The sequence below is a fragment of the Botryllus schlosseri genome, chromosome 1 (genome assembly GCF_051294905.1).
Source record: "Botryllus schlosseri isolate E-star chromosome 1, Bs_hap1, whole genome shotgun sequence".
Classification (NCBI taxonomy): domain Eukaryota; kingdom Metazoa; phylum Chordata; class Ascidiacea; order Stolidobranchia; family Styelidae; genus Botryllus; species Botryllus schlosseri.
The window spans coordinates 29,174,565-29,187,401 of NC_137236.1; the positions used below are offsets into that span (position 1 = coordinate 29,174,565).

A 12,837-nucleotide genomic window follows, 5' to 3' on the forward strand; every position below is an offset into this window, starting at 1 on the left:
GTCAACTGGGACTTCGTTTGCTTCTCCAAGCGTATACAGCCACATTCACGTAACATTGTTTCGAGATGGATTACATCAGACTCTTCACATTACTATGCTTGGCAAATGTATAGATTATGGAAGAGGTGTCCTGTCCTATCCTTGCCCAAATATGAGACGCCCTTGTACAGATACTTGGTAGCAGCAGCGTCCACCATCTGACATTTTACCCCAATTATTTGCTGGCATTTCGACCATGTAATGAACGAAAACCATATTATCTTTATCGAATCCACACCTTTTTTTACTCCTTATGTCAATGGAAAGATCATGACTTCCATAAATCTGTTCTTCGAGAGGGCCTGACTAAACATAATGCACCCATGCCTTCAGTCCTCATATGCATTCAATTCACTAGATTCAGCTCACTCTCCCCCCAAAGATCCATCTCGTAGACCGGAGCAAAGACCCTTTGCCCTTGTACAACCCTAGTATATTAGTATGGACAATACAGATGTCGGCTTGGTCTAATGGTACATTTCAAATTTCATGTCCTGTAACACGCTGAGCTTCAGAAATATAATATTACAGAGCTTTGGTGACTTGGAACGAGGAAGATACAGGGCCTTCTATTACAAGGGATGTTGTTGCTAACACAGTTAGACCGAGTCGATATTAACAAAGTTCTGTTGTTATAAGCGGCTTTTCTGCGTTTATCAGATACATAACCACTTTCAAGAATATGAAACTGAGATCCCTGAAGGTAGAAAAAGTGTAATGCGTGAAAAAAGCCACTCGGTAGTTCTAGGTAGTTCTGTGTATAACTTTTTTATTTGTACTAGATGAGTGATGAAAATCATGGGTAAGGTGGCCTACATAAAATAAATAAAAGTCAAGAAGTTTCAGCCGAACAGCGTAAGATTTGACTGAATGCCAGCTCTTCAAAAATGAAAATGCGTCAAAAAAGCCACTTGATCGTTCTAGTGTTAAAATCTGATCAGGGTTATGGAAGCGCCTCGAAATACACCTTAAAGTCTGAAAATCGGCATTGTTCTGAACAATCGCTGCCACGCAAGGGTCATTGTTATGGTCATTGTGGTACGTCGCTGCGATTGTTTGGAACAATGCCGATTTTCACACTTTGAAGGTTATTTCGGGCTGGTTCCTTTGCCACACTGTAAAAACTGGGCCCACCCCTAGAGGTGGTTCAAAATGCCACCCCATGATCAGAAGGGTAGGGTGGACTGTTCTAACCACGCCACAGGGTAGACTGGTCTAACCACCCCTATCCGGATATAACCCTTACCTATCCGGATATATCAACCTTGAGATATGCTTTACAAAAGTCAAACCAAGGCATAACGACCTATATCCTCATCAAACGCTCAATCTCCGGTTACCAATACCAACCCATATCTTTGTCAAACGCCTATTCATGCTGCACTCTTATATACCAGGAATGCCATATCGGTGTTTATGAGGTTTATTAAGTATTCGTTATGCATGCTGACATAAATCACCGCCAATGCCTCACGAAAGCTGCGTATTTGTGTCACGTGTTCCCTTCAAAGCCGACTGCCCACTCTTCATTCGTCGTATCGAAACGAATGACAGGGTATCCATTTCCGTGTTTGGGTGTCTGTTATTATATTAAAAAAGAATTAGGTCAAATCTACACAGCACATCACACAGGCAGACTTTTAGTAATCAGCAGCGTTGGGATCAAGCCACCACCTACGAGTGACGAGTCATTTTGACTCGAGTCAAGTCAGAATTCAAGTCAATTTGCCTTTTCTAAGTAAGATGTATCATTACGTCTCAAGTGACTCGAGTCAAGTCAGAATTCAAGTCAAGTTGCCTTTCCAAAGTAAGATGTATGATTACGTCTTAAGTGATCCGAGTCAAGTCAAGTCACGAGTCAAGTCAGAATTCAAGTCAATTTGCCTTTTTGAAGTAAGGTGTATGATTACGTCTCAAGTGACTCGAGTCAAGTCAGAATTCAAGTCAAGTTGCTTTTTTAAAGTAAGATGTATGATTACGTCCTAAGTGATTCGAGTCAAGTCAAAATTCAAGTCAAGTCATATGAAAAAGGTGACTCGAGTCATCCCAACACTGGTAATCAGCCCATGAAACATAAAGAGCATGATCAGGCATATTTTGTTTGAAGTAAAACTTGAAAAGTAGATTGTTGAGATGTAAGGTGATTCTAGACCAGTGGTTCTCAAAAGAGGGTCGACGAAGCATTTTCAGGGGGTGCGCGAAGCCTCAAAATAGTTCAGAAAATCACGAGGCAGTTTCGCTTCATTACTAGTAAAACTCCCAGAGCTCACATCAACAGAACAACGTGAATAAAGGGATGGTAAGATCAAGAACCCTGAAAGGTTCAGGTTCGTGTGAACATTTTGCTTATATTGAATAATATACAAGGTTTTTGTTCAAAATACGTGACACACAGTTTGAGAATCGCTGGAATAAACTAAGCAGATTATGCAGTCAGGTGAAAATTGCTATCTTTTTTTTTTGTCACCAACATTGAACGAATTATGTTAGTTATTGCAATAAAATGCCATTGGTGCGTAATTTACATAGGAGTTGGTAATGGATTCAGATGCTAATTCAGCAATGATGAACTTCGTACCTGATCAATCAAAGGAAGTGGTCATACTTTTCGTGAAAAACGGCGGGTACTGCGACCATCCAATCTACATTGAGATTCTGTAAAAAATATAATAATAAGGTCAGGAGTTGGGTACGGCGGGGAGCAAGTTCTCTAGTTCATGACCACATAGCTGTGATCACATTGATGGCGGTCAATTTATTTGTGACACATAAATGGAGAGTCAGTCAAAATATACGGAGCAAACCATGGATTTTGGAAAAAAATTAAACTTGGTACAGCTGGAATAAAAGATGCAGATTTGGCAGCCAGGTGAAAGTGGCGATCTTTTTTTAGTCGCCAACATTGAACGAATTATATTAGTTGCGGCAATAAAATACCAATGGTGCATAATTTACATAGTGGAGTTGCAAATCGATTCATATGCAAATAACATTGATGAGCTTCGTACCTGATCAATCAATAGGAAGTGGTTATACTTTTCATAAAAAACGGCCGGTATCCGAGATTCTGTGAAAAATACAGAGTTAGTTACTGCGGGGAGCTAGTTTACTACCTAATGACATTGCTGTAATCTTTCAATTACTACAGTTCAGGGTCGACCAACCTTTTCGGCACAGGGCCACAATAATCCAAAAAACCATTGCGCGTGTCACTTTTGTACATATCAATATCGCAGATTTCGGCATGCGCCAGTCATTTTGTGCAACGGTGCCATCACCGACTATCTTTCTGCAAGTGCAAACGTGAAGTTGCTTGTTGGAAGGCACGGGTCACGTTCTCTGATATTTTCGAATATAGTTGAACTCGTTTCTGTAAATTCGGCGCAAGAAATCAAGTGACCATAAATCGTGTAAAGGGGTAAGAAAAATTCCAAGTAAAATAAATCCGTTGTGAAATATTCTATTTTACGGTTATATTCCGTACTAAGATCTACGAAAACGTGCCTGGCTCCTGGCTACGTCAATAGCTAGCAGATGGCTTATTGTTATCGATTTTGACACGTAGTAATATAAGTTCTATTTTTACCGTTACCTAATCTGGCAATAGGACGGCGAAAAAAGGACATCAACATTCGAGCGGCCCGCGCAATGGTTCGTAAATTTCATGTGGCCATTTGGCTGAAAAGGTTGGTCCCCCTTGCTATAGAGCAAGTGCTTTTTTTGCTAAGGAGGTATCAAATAGGTGCCATATCTGATTTTGATGACTAATCAATACAGAGCCAATCACGGCTTATGAAAATTAATAGGCATGAAAGTCAGAGATTTTATAATCTTGGGTCAAAAATTGCATTATCAATTCTCAATGAATTGACATCATCACTGCCAATACCTCATGAATGCTGTGTATTTGTGTCACGCGTTCCGCTTCAAAACTGACTGTCCACTCTTCATTCGCCATATTGAAGCAAATGACAGGGTGTCCATACTTGGGCGTCTCTTAATATAACAAAAAAGAATCAGGTCAAACATACACACAAACATACATATCGACTAGACTAGCCTATATAGCAGTGGTCGGGAACCTTTTTTGTCCAAAGAGCCATATATGTGGACCCCTATTTTTTCTATCTCAACTCTCAAAGAGCCATACATACCAATCAACTGTTACGTCACAAATGAAAATTCATGACGTCATGGTAACACTAATTCGAGCTCGCTGCATGGGATTCCTCCTGTGCGCCATATTTCTACAGTAAAATCTGGTATTTATTGTTTGGAAATAAAGGTCGAAATGAGACGTATAGAACAGACGGGCCAAGCCTCACCCACAGACGGGCCAAGCCTCACCCTTGATAACGCAATTCATATGTAGCTTCGAAATGGGCGGCGCCCTGTCTGCTATGCTCTTTGATTAATCAACGTAGTGTGAAATTCAAGATTTCAAGTCAGGTACATAATATTCGCGTGTGATATTGGCCGCCGGCGTGACAGTAACTTAAATTTGATGATTTTGAAAAGAGGGGGTCCGAGCCCCTAAACCTGAAGACGACATTGTCTTTACTCCTCAAAGAAGACATGTTTGTACTGCCACGAGAATAATTATTTTGGCCGTGATTAAAATTTTATAACAACTCGTTGCAATATTGATCAATTCAATACAAAAATCCATATTTCGCAAAGAGCCATATCTTATACCCAAAAGAGCCATATATGGGTCGTGAGCCATATGTTCCCGACTACTGCAACATAGTAATCAGCTTATGAAATATAGGGTATGATCAGGCTTGGGCCGGGCATTGCTTTTTTCAGACACAATATGAATATAATATTTAGGCAAAAAGTTGTCGTATCGCTCACCATAAGTAGACCTGCCAAACGACAAAAGTAATGGTATAGCCCCAATTTCCAGCCAAAATACATATATGCTGATTCGGCAGCCAGGTGAAAGTGGAGACCTATTTTAATCATCAACATTGAACTTATTCCGATGGTTGCATTGCGGCAGTATAATGCCAATGGTGATTCATTCCCATACAAATTTGTTCTTAGGTTTTACCGCTCCGCAAGGTCAAAACGTTGCGAAACACTTCTCTAAATTATAAACCATGAGAATCAAATGTGAACCTTGCAAAATAAAAACAAAGATTATTTGACACGTACCTGATCAACATATCTTTCATGCAGAATGGTAGGTATAGAAACAATCCAGTCTAGATTTGGAGATGCTGTAACACAATCACAAAATATATTATTGAGTCAAAGTTTATCACTCAATACATGCAGATGAACATTAACTTGTTACAAGATACAGCATATCAAAGAGAAGTGCATCGACGTGTCATTTCTTAAGCACGTAATTCTTTAGATAAAAAACGGTGCACGTATTGAGGCATGGCCTGATTTTGATTGCCATGCAATTGCAGCATGACTAATGAACACTATATATCATGAGAGGCAATTAATAGATTGAGATTAACTGCTTGGTACAAATATTTGAAGATATCACGGCTTCTGTCAAAATCAACAGCTTTATTGGAACAAATACATAGATAGCAGAAAGAGAAGAACATACCCATAAGATTTCAGCATTTTGTAACCTCGGGATATCAATGTCCGCTTCATTATATCAACCATGGTAGGAGAATCAGGATATTTCGAACCGATTCCGCGTTGATCACGCTCATTTCGTCTTCAGGTACATAAGTCGAAACAGCTTTCTGCAAAGCAAAGCAGTCAAATTTTGAAATATGCACTGAACCAGAATGAAAATTTCAGGAGATTGAATGTGCGGAACCGAAAATCAAACATTTTTGCAACAGGGGAAGCAGCAAAAACAAAGCAACCTCCATACAATATACATTTATTTAGGCAGGGGCAGCTAGTGTGAAATGGATATAGTTTCAATAATATTTTAGCTACAATTTCTTTTAAGTGGCTTTCTGTCCTGAATAGCTTATGTGGATGAAATTTTTGTACTGATTAATTTGAGACCACATCATATTTAGAGAGCAGTGCCCCTTCAACTCAAACTGTACCACAGGCACAAACCATTATTTCTAATGATGGTAAGTTTGAAAGCATCACTCCTACCTAGAGCATGTCCGGATGAAGATTTTTTTTTCTTTTGGCTGTCCGCCAACATATTTTTTGCACAAATAATTTCAATACAATTTCAATTTATGTTTTATAATTTTATCGCGCACACTCGCATTGATACACATGAAATATACAAACATATTAATGCCCACACTCTCATGGAGAGACGATGAAATTTACATTATCAACGTCTGTGGTGACTGCTATGGCTCGAGCAGATATAATTTATAGCCTTTACGGTGACTTGGTAAACCAGTCGAATTTTCATGAATCATGATAGTGATAGTCAGCCTGCCAGACGCCCAATCACGGACACCAATTCCATACTGGATATACTAGCATGGTTTCATACTAGAAAATTACATTGGATCGCAGTAACTTGTTTGTAATCAACTATAATTCAACCAAACAAGTCTGACTCAATGACTATAGAATCATTGACTCTAACTCAAGCAGGTGAATTTGATAAGGCAAATTAGAAGCATGCAAAATACACTTATGAGTGCATTGTCGTCTCACCTTCCCTTTCTTCAGGTCTCGTAATCTCCAATATGGCGTCCGACCGTTCCAGAAAGAATCGAGCAAATATACCCTATATATATGTCAGCGAGAATAGAATGCGTTCATACCACATCCCTTAACAGCATGAAACTGACTCATATTCTAAAACGTACAACTATTGTTCTGTACAGTGACAATAAGGGAATTCGTCTCATAGTAAAACTGCAAGACATATTCGCCATCTTTCCACTTTGATCTTTCAGCTTGGCCCGCATTCCGCTTCGGGTTTTCGAGCCTCGGTTGGTGAGTCACTAAAGTAGTTATATAGATCGCTCGCGATTCGTAATTGTTTCTTATGGCGGGGTGGTGAGGTGCCTGAAAACCGGGGGTGGTGAGGTGACCCTTATCTCTTATGGCGGGGGTGGTGAGGTGCCATTGTGTCTTATGGCGGGGGTGGTGAGGTGACCCTTATCTCTTATGGGCGGGGTGGTGAGGTGCCTGAAAACCGGGGGTGGTGAGGTGACCCTTATCTCTTATGGCGGGGGTGGTGAGGTGTCATGTGTTCTTATGGGTGCGGTCGTGATTCGCCTTTTTTTGCTATAGGCGGTGGCGGTGATTCGCCGTGAAAACTCGGGGTCGTGACTCGTACTTTCAGGTATAGGCTGCGGCGGTGAATCGTAATGAGAACTCGTGGTCGTGATTCGCACTTTCAGACATCTCTCGCGTGGTGTTGAATATGTACGAGTCACCGACAATAACCGCGCAGACGGAAACGTGGCTTGTTGTGAGGATTAAGCAGTGCGTGCGACAGACGGTGATTCGAATATCAACAATAGTCGCGTTCGCAAACTAACACTTCAAAAAGATGTGAAATATTTGTAAAATCCTACGATCGCTCACAAGATACCACTTCCGGCATATCAATCTATCACTCAATACACAACCGAAGTTGAATTGTAATTGAATGCATAAATTTATCACCTCGACATCAAAATTCGAAAACAACAACTTGACGCTTTATGTTCTCACTCTAATTTCATGATAAGTGTAATAAGTGCCGAATAACAGATACATCACCGGCGAGACTTGAATACCAACAAATTGTCACTTATTTCTATTCTAGCCGTAATCCTTTGTGAAGTTGACGCTTATTCAAAAAGGTGTGAAATAGTTTGCAAAACCCCGCGATCACTGACAAGATAATGTCTCGGACATACCCATCTTTCACGACTTGGTGTCATAGCCATACCGATCGCTCACGCGGTGAAATTTTAGTAATCAGTTTGTCACAGAACTAGATTTCACTGGTAAGATTTAATAAATACCGACTATCAGAACCATCAGTGTGGGTAACTTGAATAGCAACAAATTGTCACTTATTTCCGACGAGAAATTCACTAAACCGCAGTACATTGTGTGATTTTGAAAAACAGATGTTTGCGCTTGCGTTTTGATATGTGCGACCCACTAACTACATCCGTTTTGCGAACACGGCTTGTTGTGAGGATTACGCGCGCGCCCTATATTTCGAATGACCTGCGCGCTGAAGTGCGAAATAGTTTGCTAAATCTAGTAATCAGTCGCAAGGTGTTACTTTAGTAATTAGTTTACCATAGAACCGGCGTAGCCGGTGATTCGAATACCGACAAATTTTCACTTATTTCTGACCCAACCCTAATCCTCTGTGAAGTTGACGCTTATTCAAAAAGGTGTGAAATAATTGTAAAATCCTAATCCGAAACCGATTATTTTGACTTTGGCGTAGTGTGCATTGAAATAGGATTGACAAACATGACTAGCAACTTCCCCACAGTCCCGTTTCGATATTATACACACATTGATTTGAAACAAGTAATGTAACATTACAACTCTATTCCCGATCCAGCTTTCCGTTTGTCAAAGAGACATTTTAACATCTTACCATACTCAAAAGAATTATTCACAACATTAACAAGTGTTTAAAATCTAGTTTTCACTTACTTGGCTATATCAGTACAACTCGCAAACTTGAATTAATTCATCTGGTTGTATTCATAGGACCGATAATTTTTATCCAACTGTAAAGGTCGTTATACTATTCTGTAAGACAGAGTATTTACTAATCGGTGCATATACGATTTGACTTGGGCATATTATATTTTGAGTATACGAGATTTGAGTGTCAGAACAATAACTGAGAATTAAATTATCACAATTGAATCCATATACGACAGCGTGAATTAAATTATCACAATTGAATCCATATACGACAGCGTAAAAGATATTGGGATGTCAGCATCTCTTTACGGTTATAGTTACAACCACATTACCTAATTTACCCGACCAACTCGTCATGATCATTCCCGAAATCAACACAAACATGACTACTGACTTGAGTCAACCACAAAACAGCATCAAGTTTTAAATCCACTTGTAGCTTACGGCTTATTTGAATGCGGGTTATGTTTTGTTGTAATTGAGTGTACGGAAATAGTATTACGTCTCGACATCTCACCATCTTACCATACTCAAAGAGTCAACCACGAAAACATTGTCAAGTAAATCCGTTTGTAACTTACCCAACCAACTCAAACAGTATCAGTATGAAAAACAGCCAAACATACACGAATCCATACAATCACTAAAACCTAAAATCCATAACAAGCTTGGTTGTATTCATATCCCTACACATCTTTTTTTATTCAGCTTGAAAAGTCGTTACTATTCTGTAAGATAGAGGAATTACTACGCGGTATATTCTGCAAGACAAACTAATTACTACTCGGTATATTTTGTAAGACAAAAGTAATTACTTCTCAGTGTCGGCGACTTGAGATTAACATATGTTTTGAGTATATGATATTTGAATGTCTGACCAACGTAGTTGAGAATTCATTTCTTACAATCGAACAATGGTGTTATATTCAAAGTTATCATGCTGTGAACATAAGATTGACACATTGATTTGACATATGAGATTTGTAATAGTTGATCATTACTTTATTATTAAATTATTTGCGTTAATTAGACCCGGCGTTATGGTAAATGTTATGACAGCAACAAACTTTTCAGTACCAATGTTATTAACACATTAAGCTGTAAAACTATGTATGTCTGAAATGTTCTTGATAGGAAAATTACTCCACCTTGGTAAAAATCACTCTGCGTATTGCGGATATCAGAAAATATTTCCAGTACCCAAGACTAAAGATGAAACGACAATTTCGTTTGCTGATTAACAACCGGTACAATACTTTATCATCATAATCCGCGGTGAGAATTGAAACACTTTCGCGCATTACCCGGTGTCAAGATATCACACTAGGTGAATTGACATACCGCCGCTTGAATAATACCTAATCCGTTCGCACCATTTCACATACTTTGATCATTACAAAAGTAAATTGTGATATGTTTGTTAGATGCATTCAATTCAACTAGAAGTGTCTGGTACACAACAATCGTAATATCGAAAAAGTACTTGCCACACTGTTATTTGCTAAACGTGTTTTGCATTGTTGTTCATTTGTAGTATTGATTGTTTTTGAACCCCCAAATCATAATTCCCGACATGAAACCAAGCCGCTGAAAGTCGTTACCATCACGAAGATACAATGTGCACGATGTTTGTCAAATGTGTCCTACCTGGCCAACAGAAAACAATTTTCACTCACTCGAAATGAAACCAATGTGATGGTCTCCATTCGATATTTTGTTTGTGTCAAATATACGTTGCAATGAACACATTTGCGTGGTTGAGCTTTGCCATCATCAAGCTGTCATTTGTATCGTTTAATTAACCGACATTTAGCGATTAGTGAACATACCGAACGATACACAGTCACTTCGAAATACTCCGTTGATCATAATTTCCATCATCATAATAATCGAAGTACAATTGCTTCGAATCGCTAGAGTGGTTGAGCTTTACATCATCAGACTGCCATCTGTACATCAAGAATACATACACCTTGTAACTGGGTCGTTTACCTAACCGAGTTGTATGCACAGTTTGATATTCAGCGATTGCAGAACATACCATTTCGAAATACTGCGTTGATCTCAATTCCTTTGTCGTGATAATCGAAGTATATTTGTTTCGATTTCATAAAAACCAACTTTTCTATGACATGATAAATTTTTGAAAAGTTATACTGAGAAGGTTGGTGCATATCGCGAAAAATAATATACCACCCATATTGATATTGCTACTCCATTGATCGGTATTTTCACGCGAGTCGATTTTCAAATGAGTAAAATTTATTACATGAGTTTCTCCGCTTAATGTAAATGAAAACTCAGTCGTCTTTTAACATCACAAAGACATTGATAAAAAGTAAGCAATCAAACACAACACTTTGTACGACACTAGTTATTGTTCCACACATCTCATTTCATACTAAGTGTATACGAAAGATATTCATGATGCACGAAAATATTCGCTCATGCTACAAACCTGTAGAATGATTGGTGGTGCAAGGCCAGCACAATTGTGGTATCCATCCGAGTTTAGTTAACACAAATTTATTACAACAGAGCCACGTAAACTTTCGTGAAAGAAAAGCATACTCACTTTCAGAGGGTTATGTCAATGCCATAGCAGTAAATCAAAAATATTCCTAACCCTTTGCACACCGGTGACAAATCATACAACAAACATTTTTTGTGAGTCGAATTGTTGTTCAGTGTCAAGTCTACCTGTTGAAAAGTGCATTAAAACAACACAGTCACAATTCAATTAAAACCACGAATCTATTTTCATTTCGTCACATACAGAAAAATAAATTTTCTTTCCCCAACACATACTTGTAACCAATCGCTTTCATTAAACACACAACTCCATAAAAGTATTTACTTTCTACAACATAGACATTCCGATGTAGTCAAGAAATATTAAAACGGACACGACACGACTGAATGTAAGGGGATAGAAGTCTATCGCATCGATTTACATGTGGTCTTCGCTACGGTTTCAAAAAACGAATCATCTATTTTGCATTGGTCGAGACCGAGCGAGCCAGTTACATGTATTCGCGGTAATGATTTTTCTTGTCATATGCGAATGATAGGTTTGCTACTCCGACAAATCAAATCAACAAACAACAACAATCTTCTGACGATCATAATAGCAATTTCATTTGCCACCCCTTCGTAATTGTACACGCACGAAAAGTATATTGTACAACTCGGCAACTACGTTTAACAAGACCAATCACACTACCAGCGTTGAACGCAAGATACCTACCCAAGTCAAAAATATCATACGGGTTTGGACAACTGACGTTTACCTGTGTAAAATTATCATTTTCACTTGGCGATCTATCCTTTCCTAGAGTAACAAACCCTTGTCGTTTACAAATCTATTTTTTTTTTCCTACAACAAAAAACTATTTTCACTTGGAAAAATACTTTTACCTAGAGTAACTAATCATTTTCTTTTAAAAATATATTTTCTCCCTGGGTAACAAACCCTTTTCGTTTGGAAAACTATCATTTACCTGAGTACCAATACCGTTTTCACTTGGCAGTCCGTCGTTTACCTGGCTAAACATATCATTTTCACTTGGAAATCTATTTTTTCCCAGAGTAAGAAACCTTTTTCACTTTGAAATCTATTTTTTCCCTGGGTAACAAACCTTTTTCGCTTGGAAATATATTTTTCCCTGGGTTACAAGCCTTTTTCACTTGGTGGTCCGTCATTTACCTGGATAAAAATATCATTTTCCTTTGGGGGATCTGGCGTTTACCCAGTGTAACAATACATTTTCTCTTGGTCATCTAGCTTTTCCTAGAGTAACAAAACCATTTTCATTTTGAAATCTGACAAACACACCTGACAATTTGATATTTTTGTATATTGTTACAACGGATAGCGACAAAATATACACCAACAACAACTCCAATACATTTGTGTAATCGCATATTCACTTGTGCTGATGCAGCCCATCAATATCATCGGTTACCCGCATGCAATATCCTCTTGTACACCGAAATGCATGTTTTGGAAAATTGGACAATAGGCTTCGATAGTTTTGTGATGTCCGGGTTCGTGCTTTGGATTTTCCAGAGTCAAAATGTCTGAATAAAACACCTCCTCGACGATGGTTGGTATGTCGATAACGGGGTTCGGAAGACGGTTGGATTTATGTCACCCATCGCGATAACAATTCCAGGTCGAGTTTTTCCCCCGCATGTTTACTATATTGTGTCTTTATTGGTCAA

General features: G+C 38.7%; 1 protein-coding gene and 1 long non-coding RNA gene across 3 annotated transcripts in view; one reads left to right on the forward strand and one right to left on the reverse strand.

Moving 5' to 3' along the window:
* LOC145435071 (microfibril-associated glycoprotein 4-like) overlaps positions 1–12,837 on the forward strand; it is a 489,059-nt gene that overhangs the window by 409,669 nt on the left and 66,553 nt on the right. The window lies entirely within an intron of this gene.
* On the reverse strand, positions 1,447–6,928 carry LOC145446917 (uncharacterized). 2 transcript variants are annotated; one of them, XR_013917390.1, is made up of 7 exons: positions 6,655–6,925; positions 5,612–5,756; positions 5,200–5,264; positions 3,929–4,033; positions 3,048–3,106; positions 2,618–2,694; positions 1,447–1,618 (listed from the first exon to the last, which is right to left on the reverse strand). It is a non-coding gene; the product is annotated as an uncharacterized LOC145446917 (long non-coding RNA). The 2 variants fall into 2 exon arrangements; XR_013917391.1 differs by lacking the exon at positions 2,618–2,694 and having other exon boundaries at positions 6,655–6,928.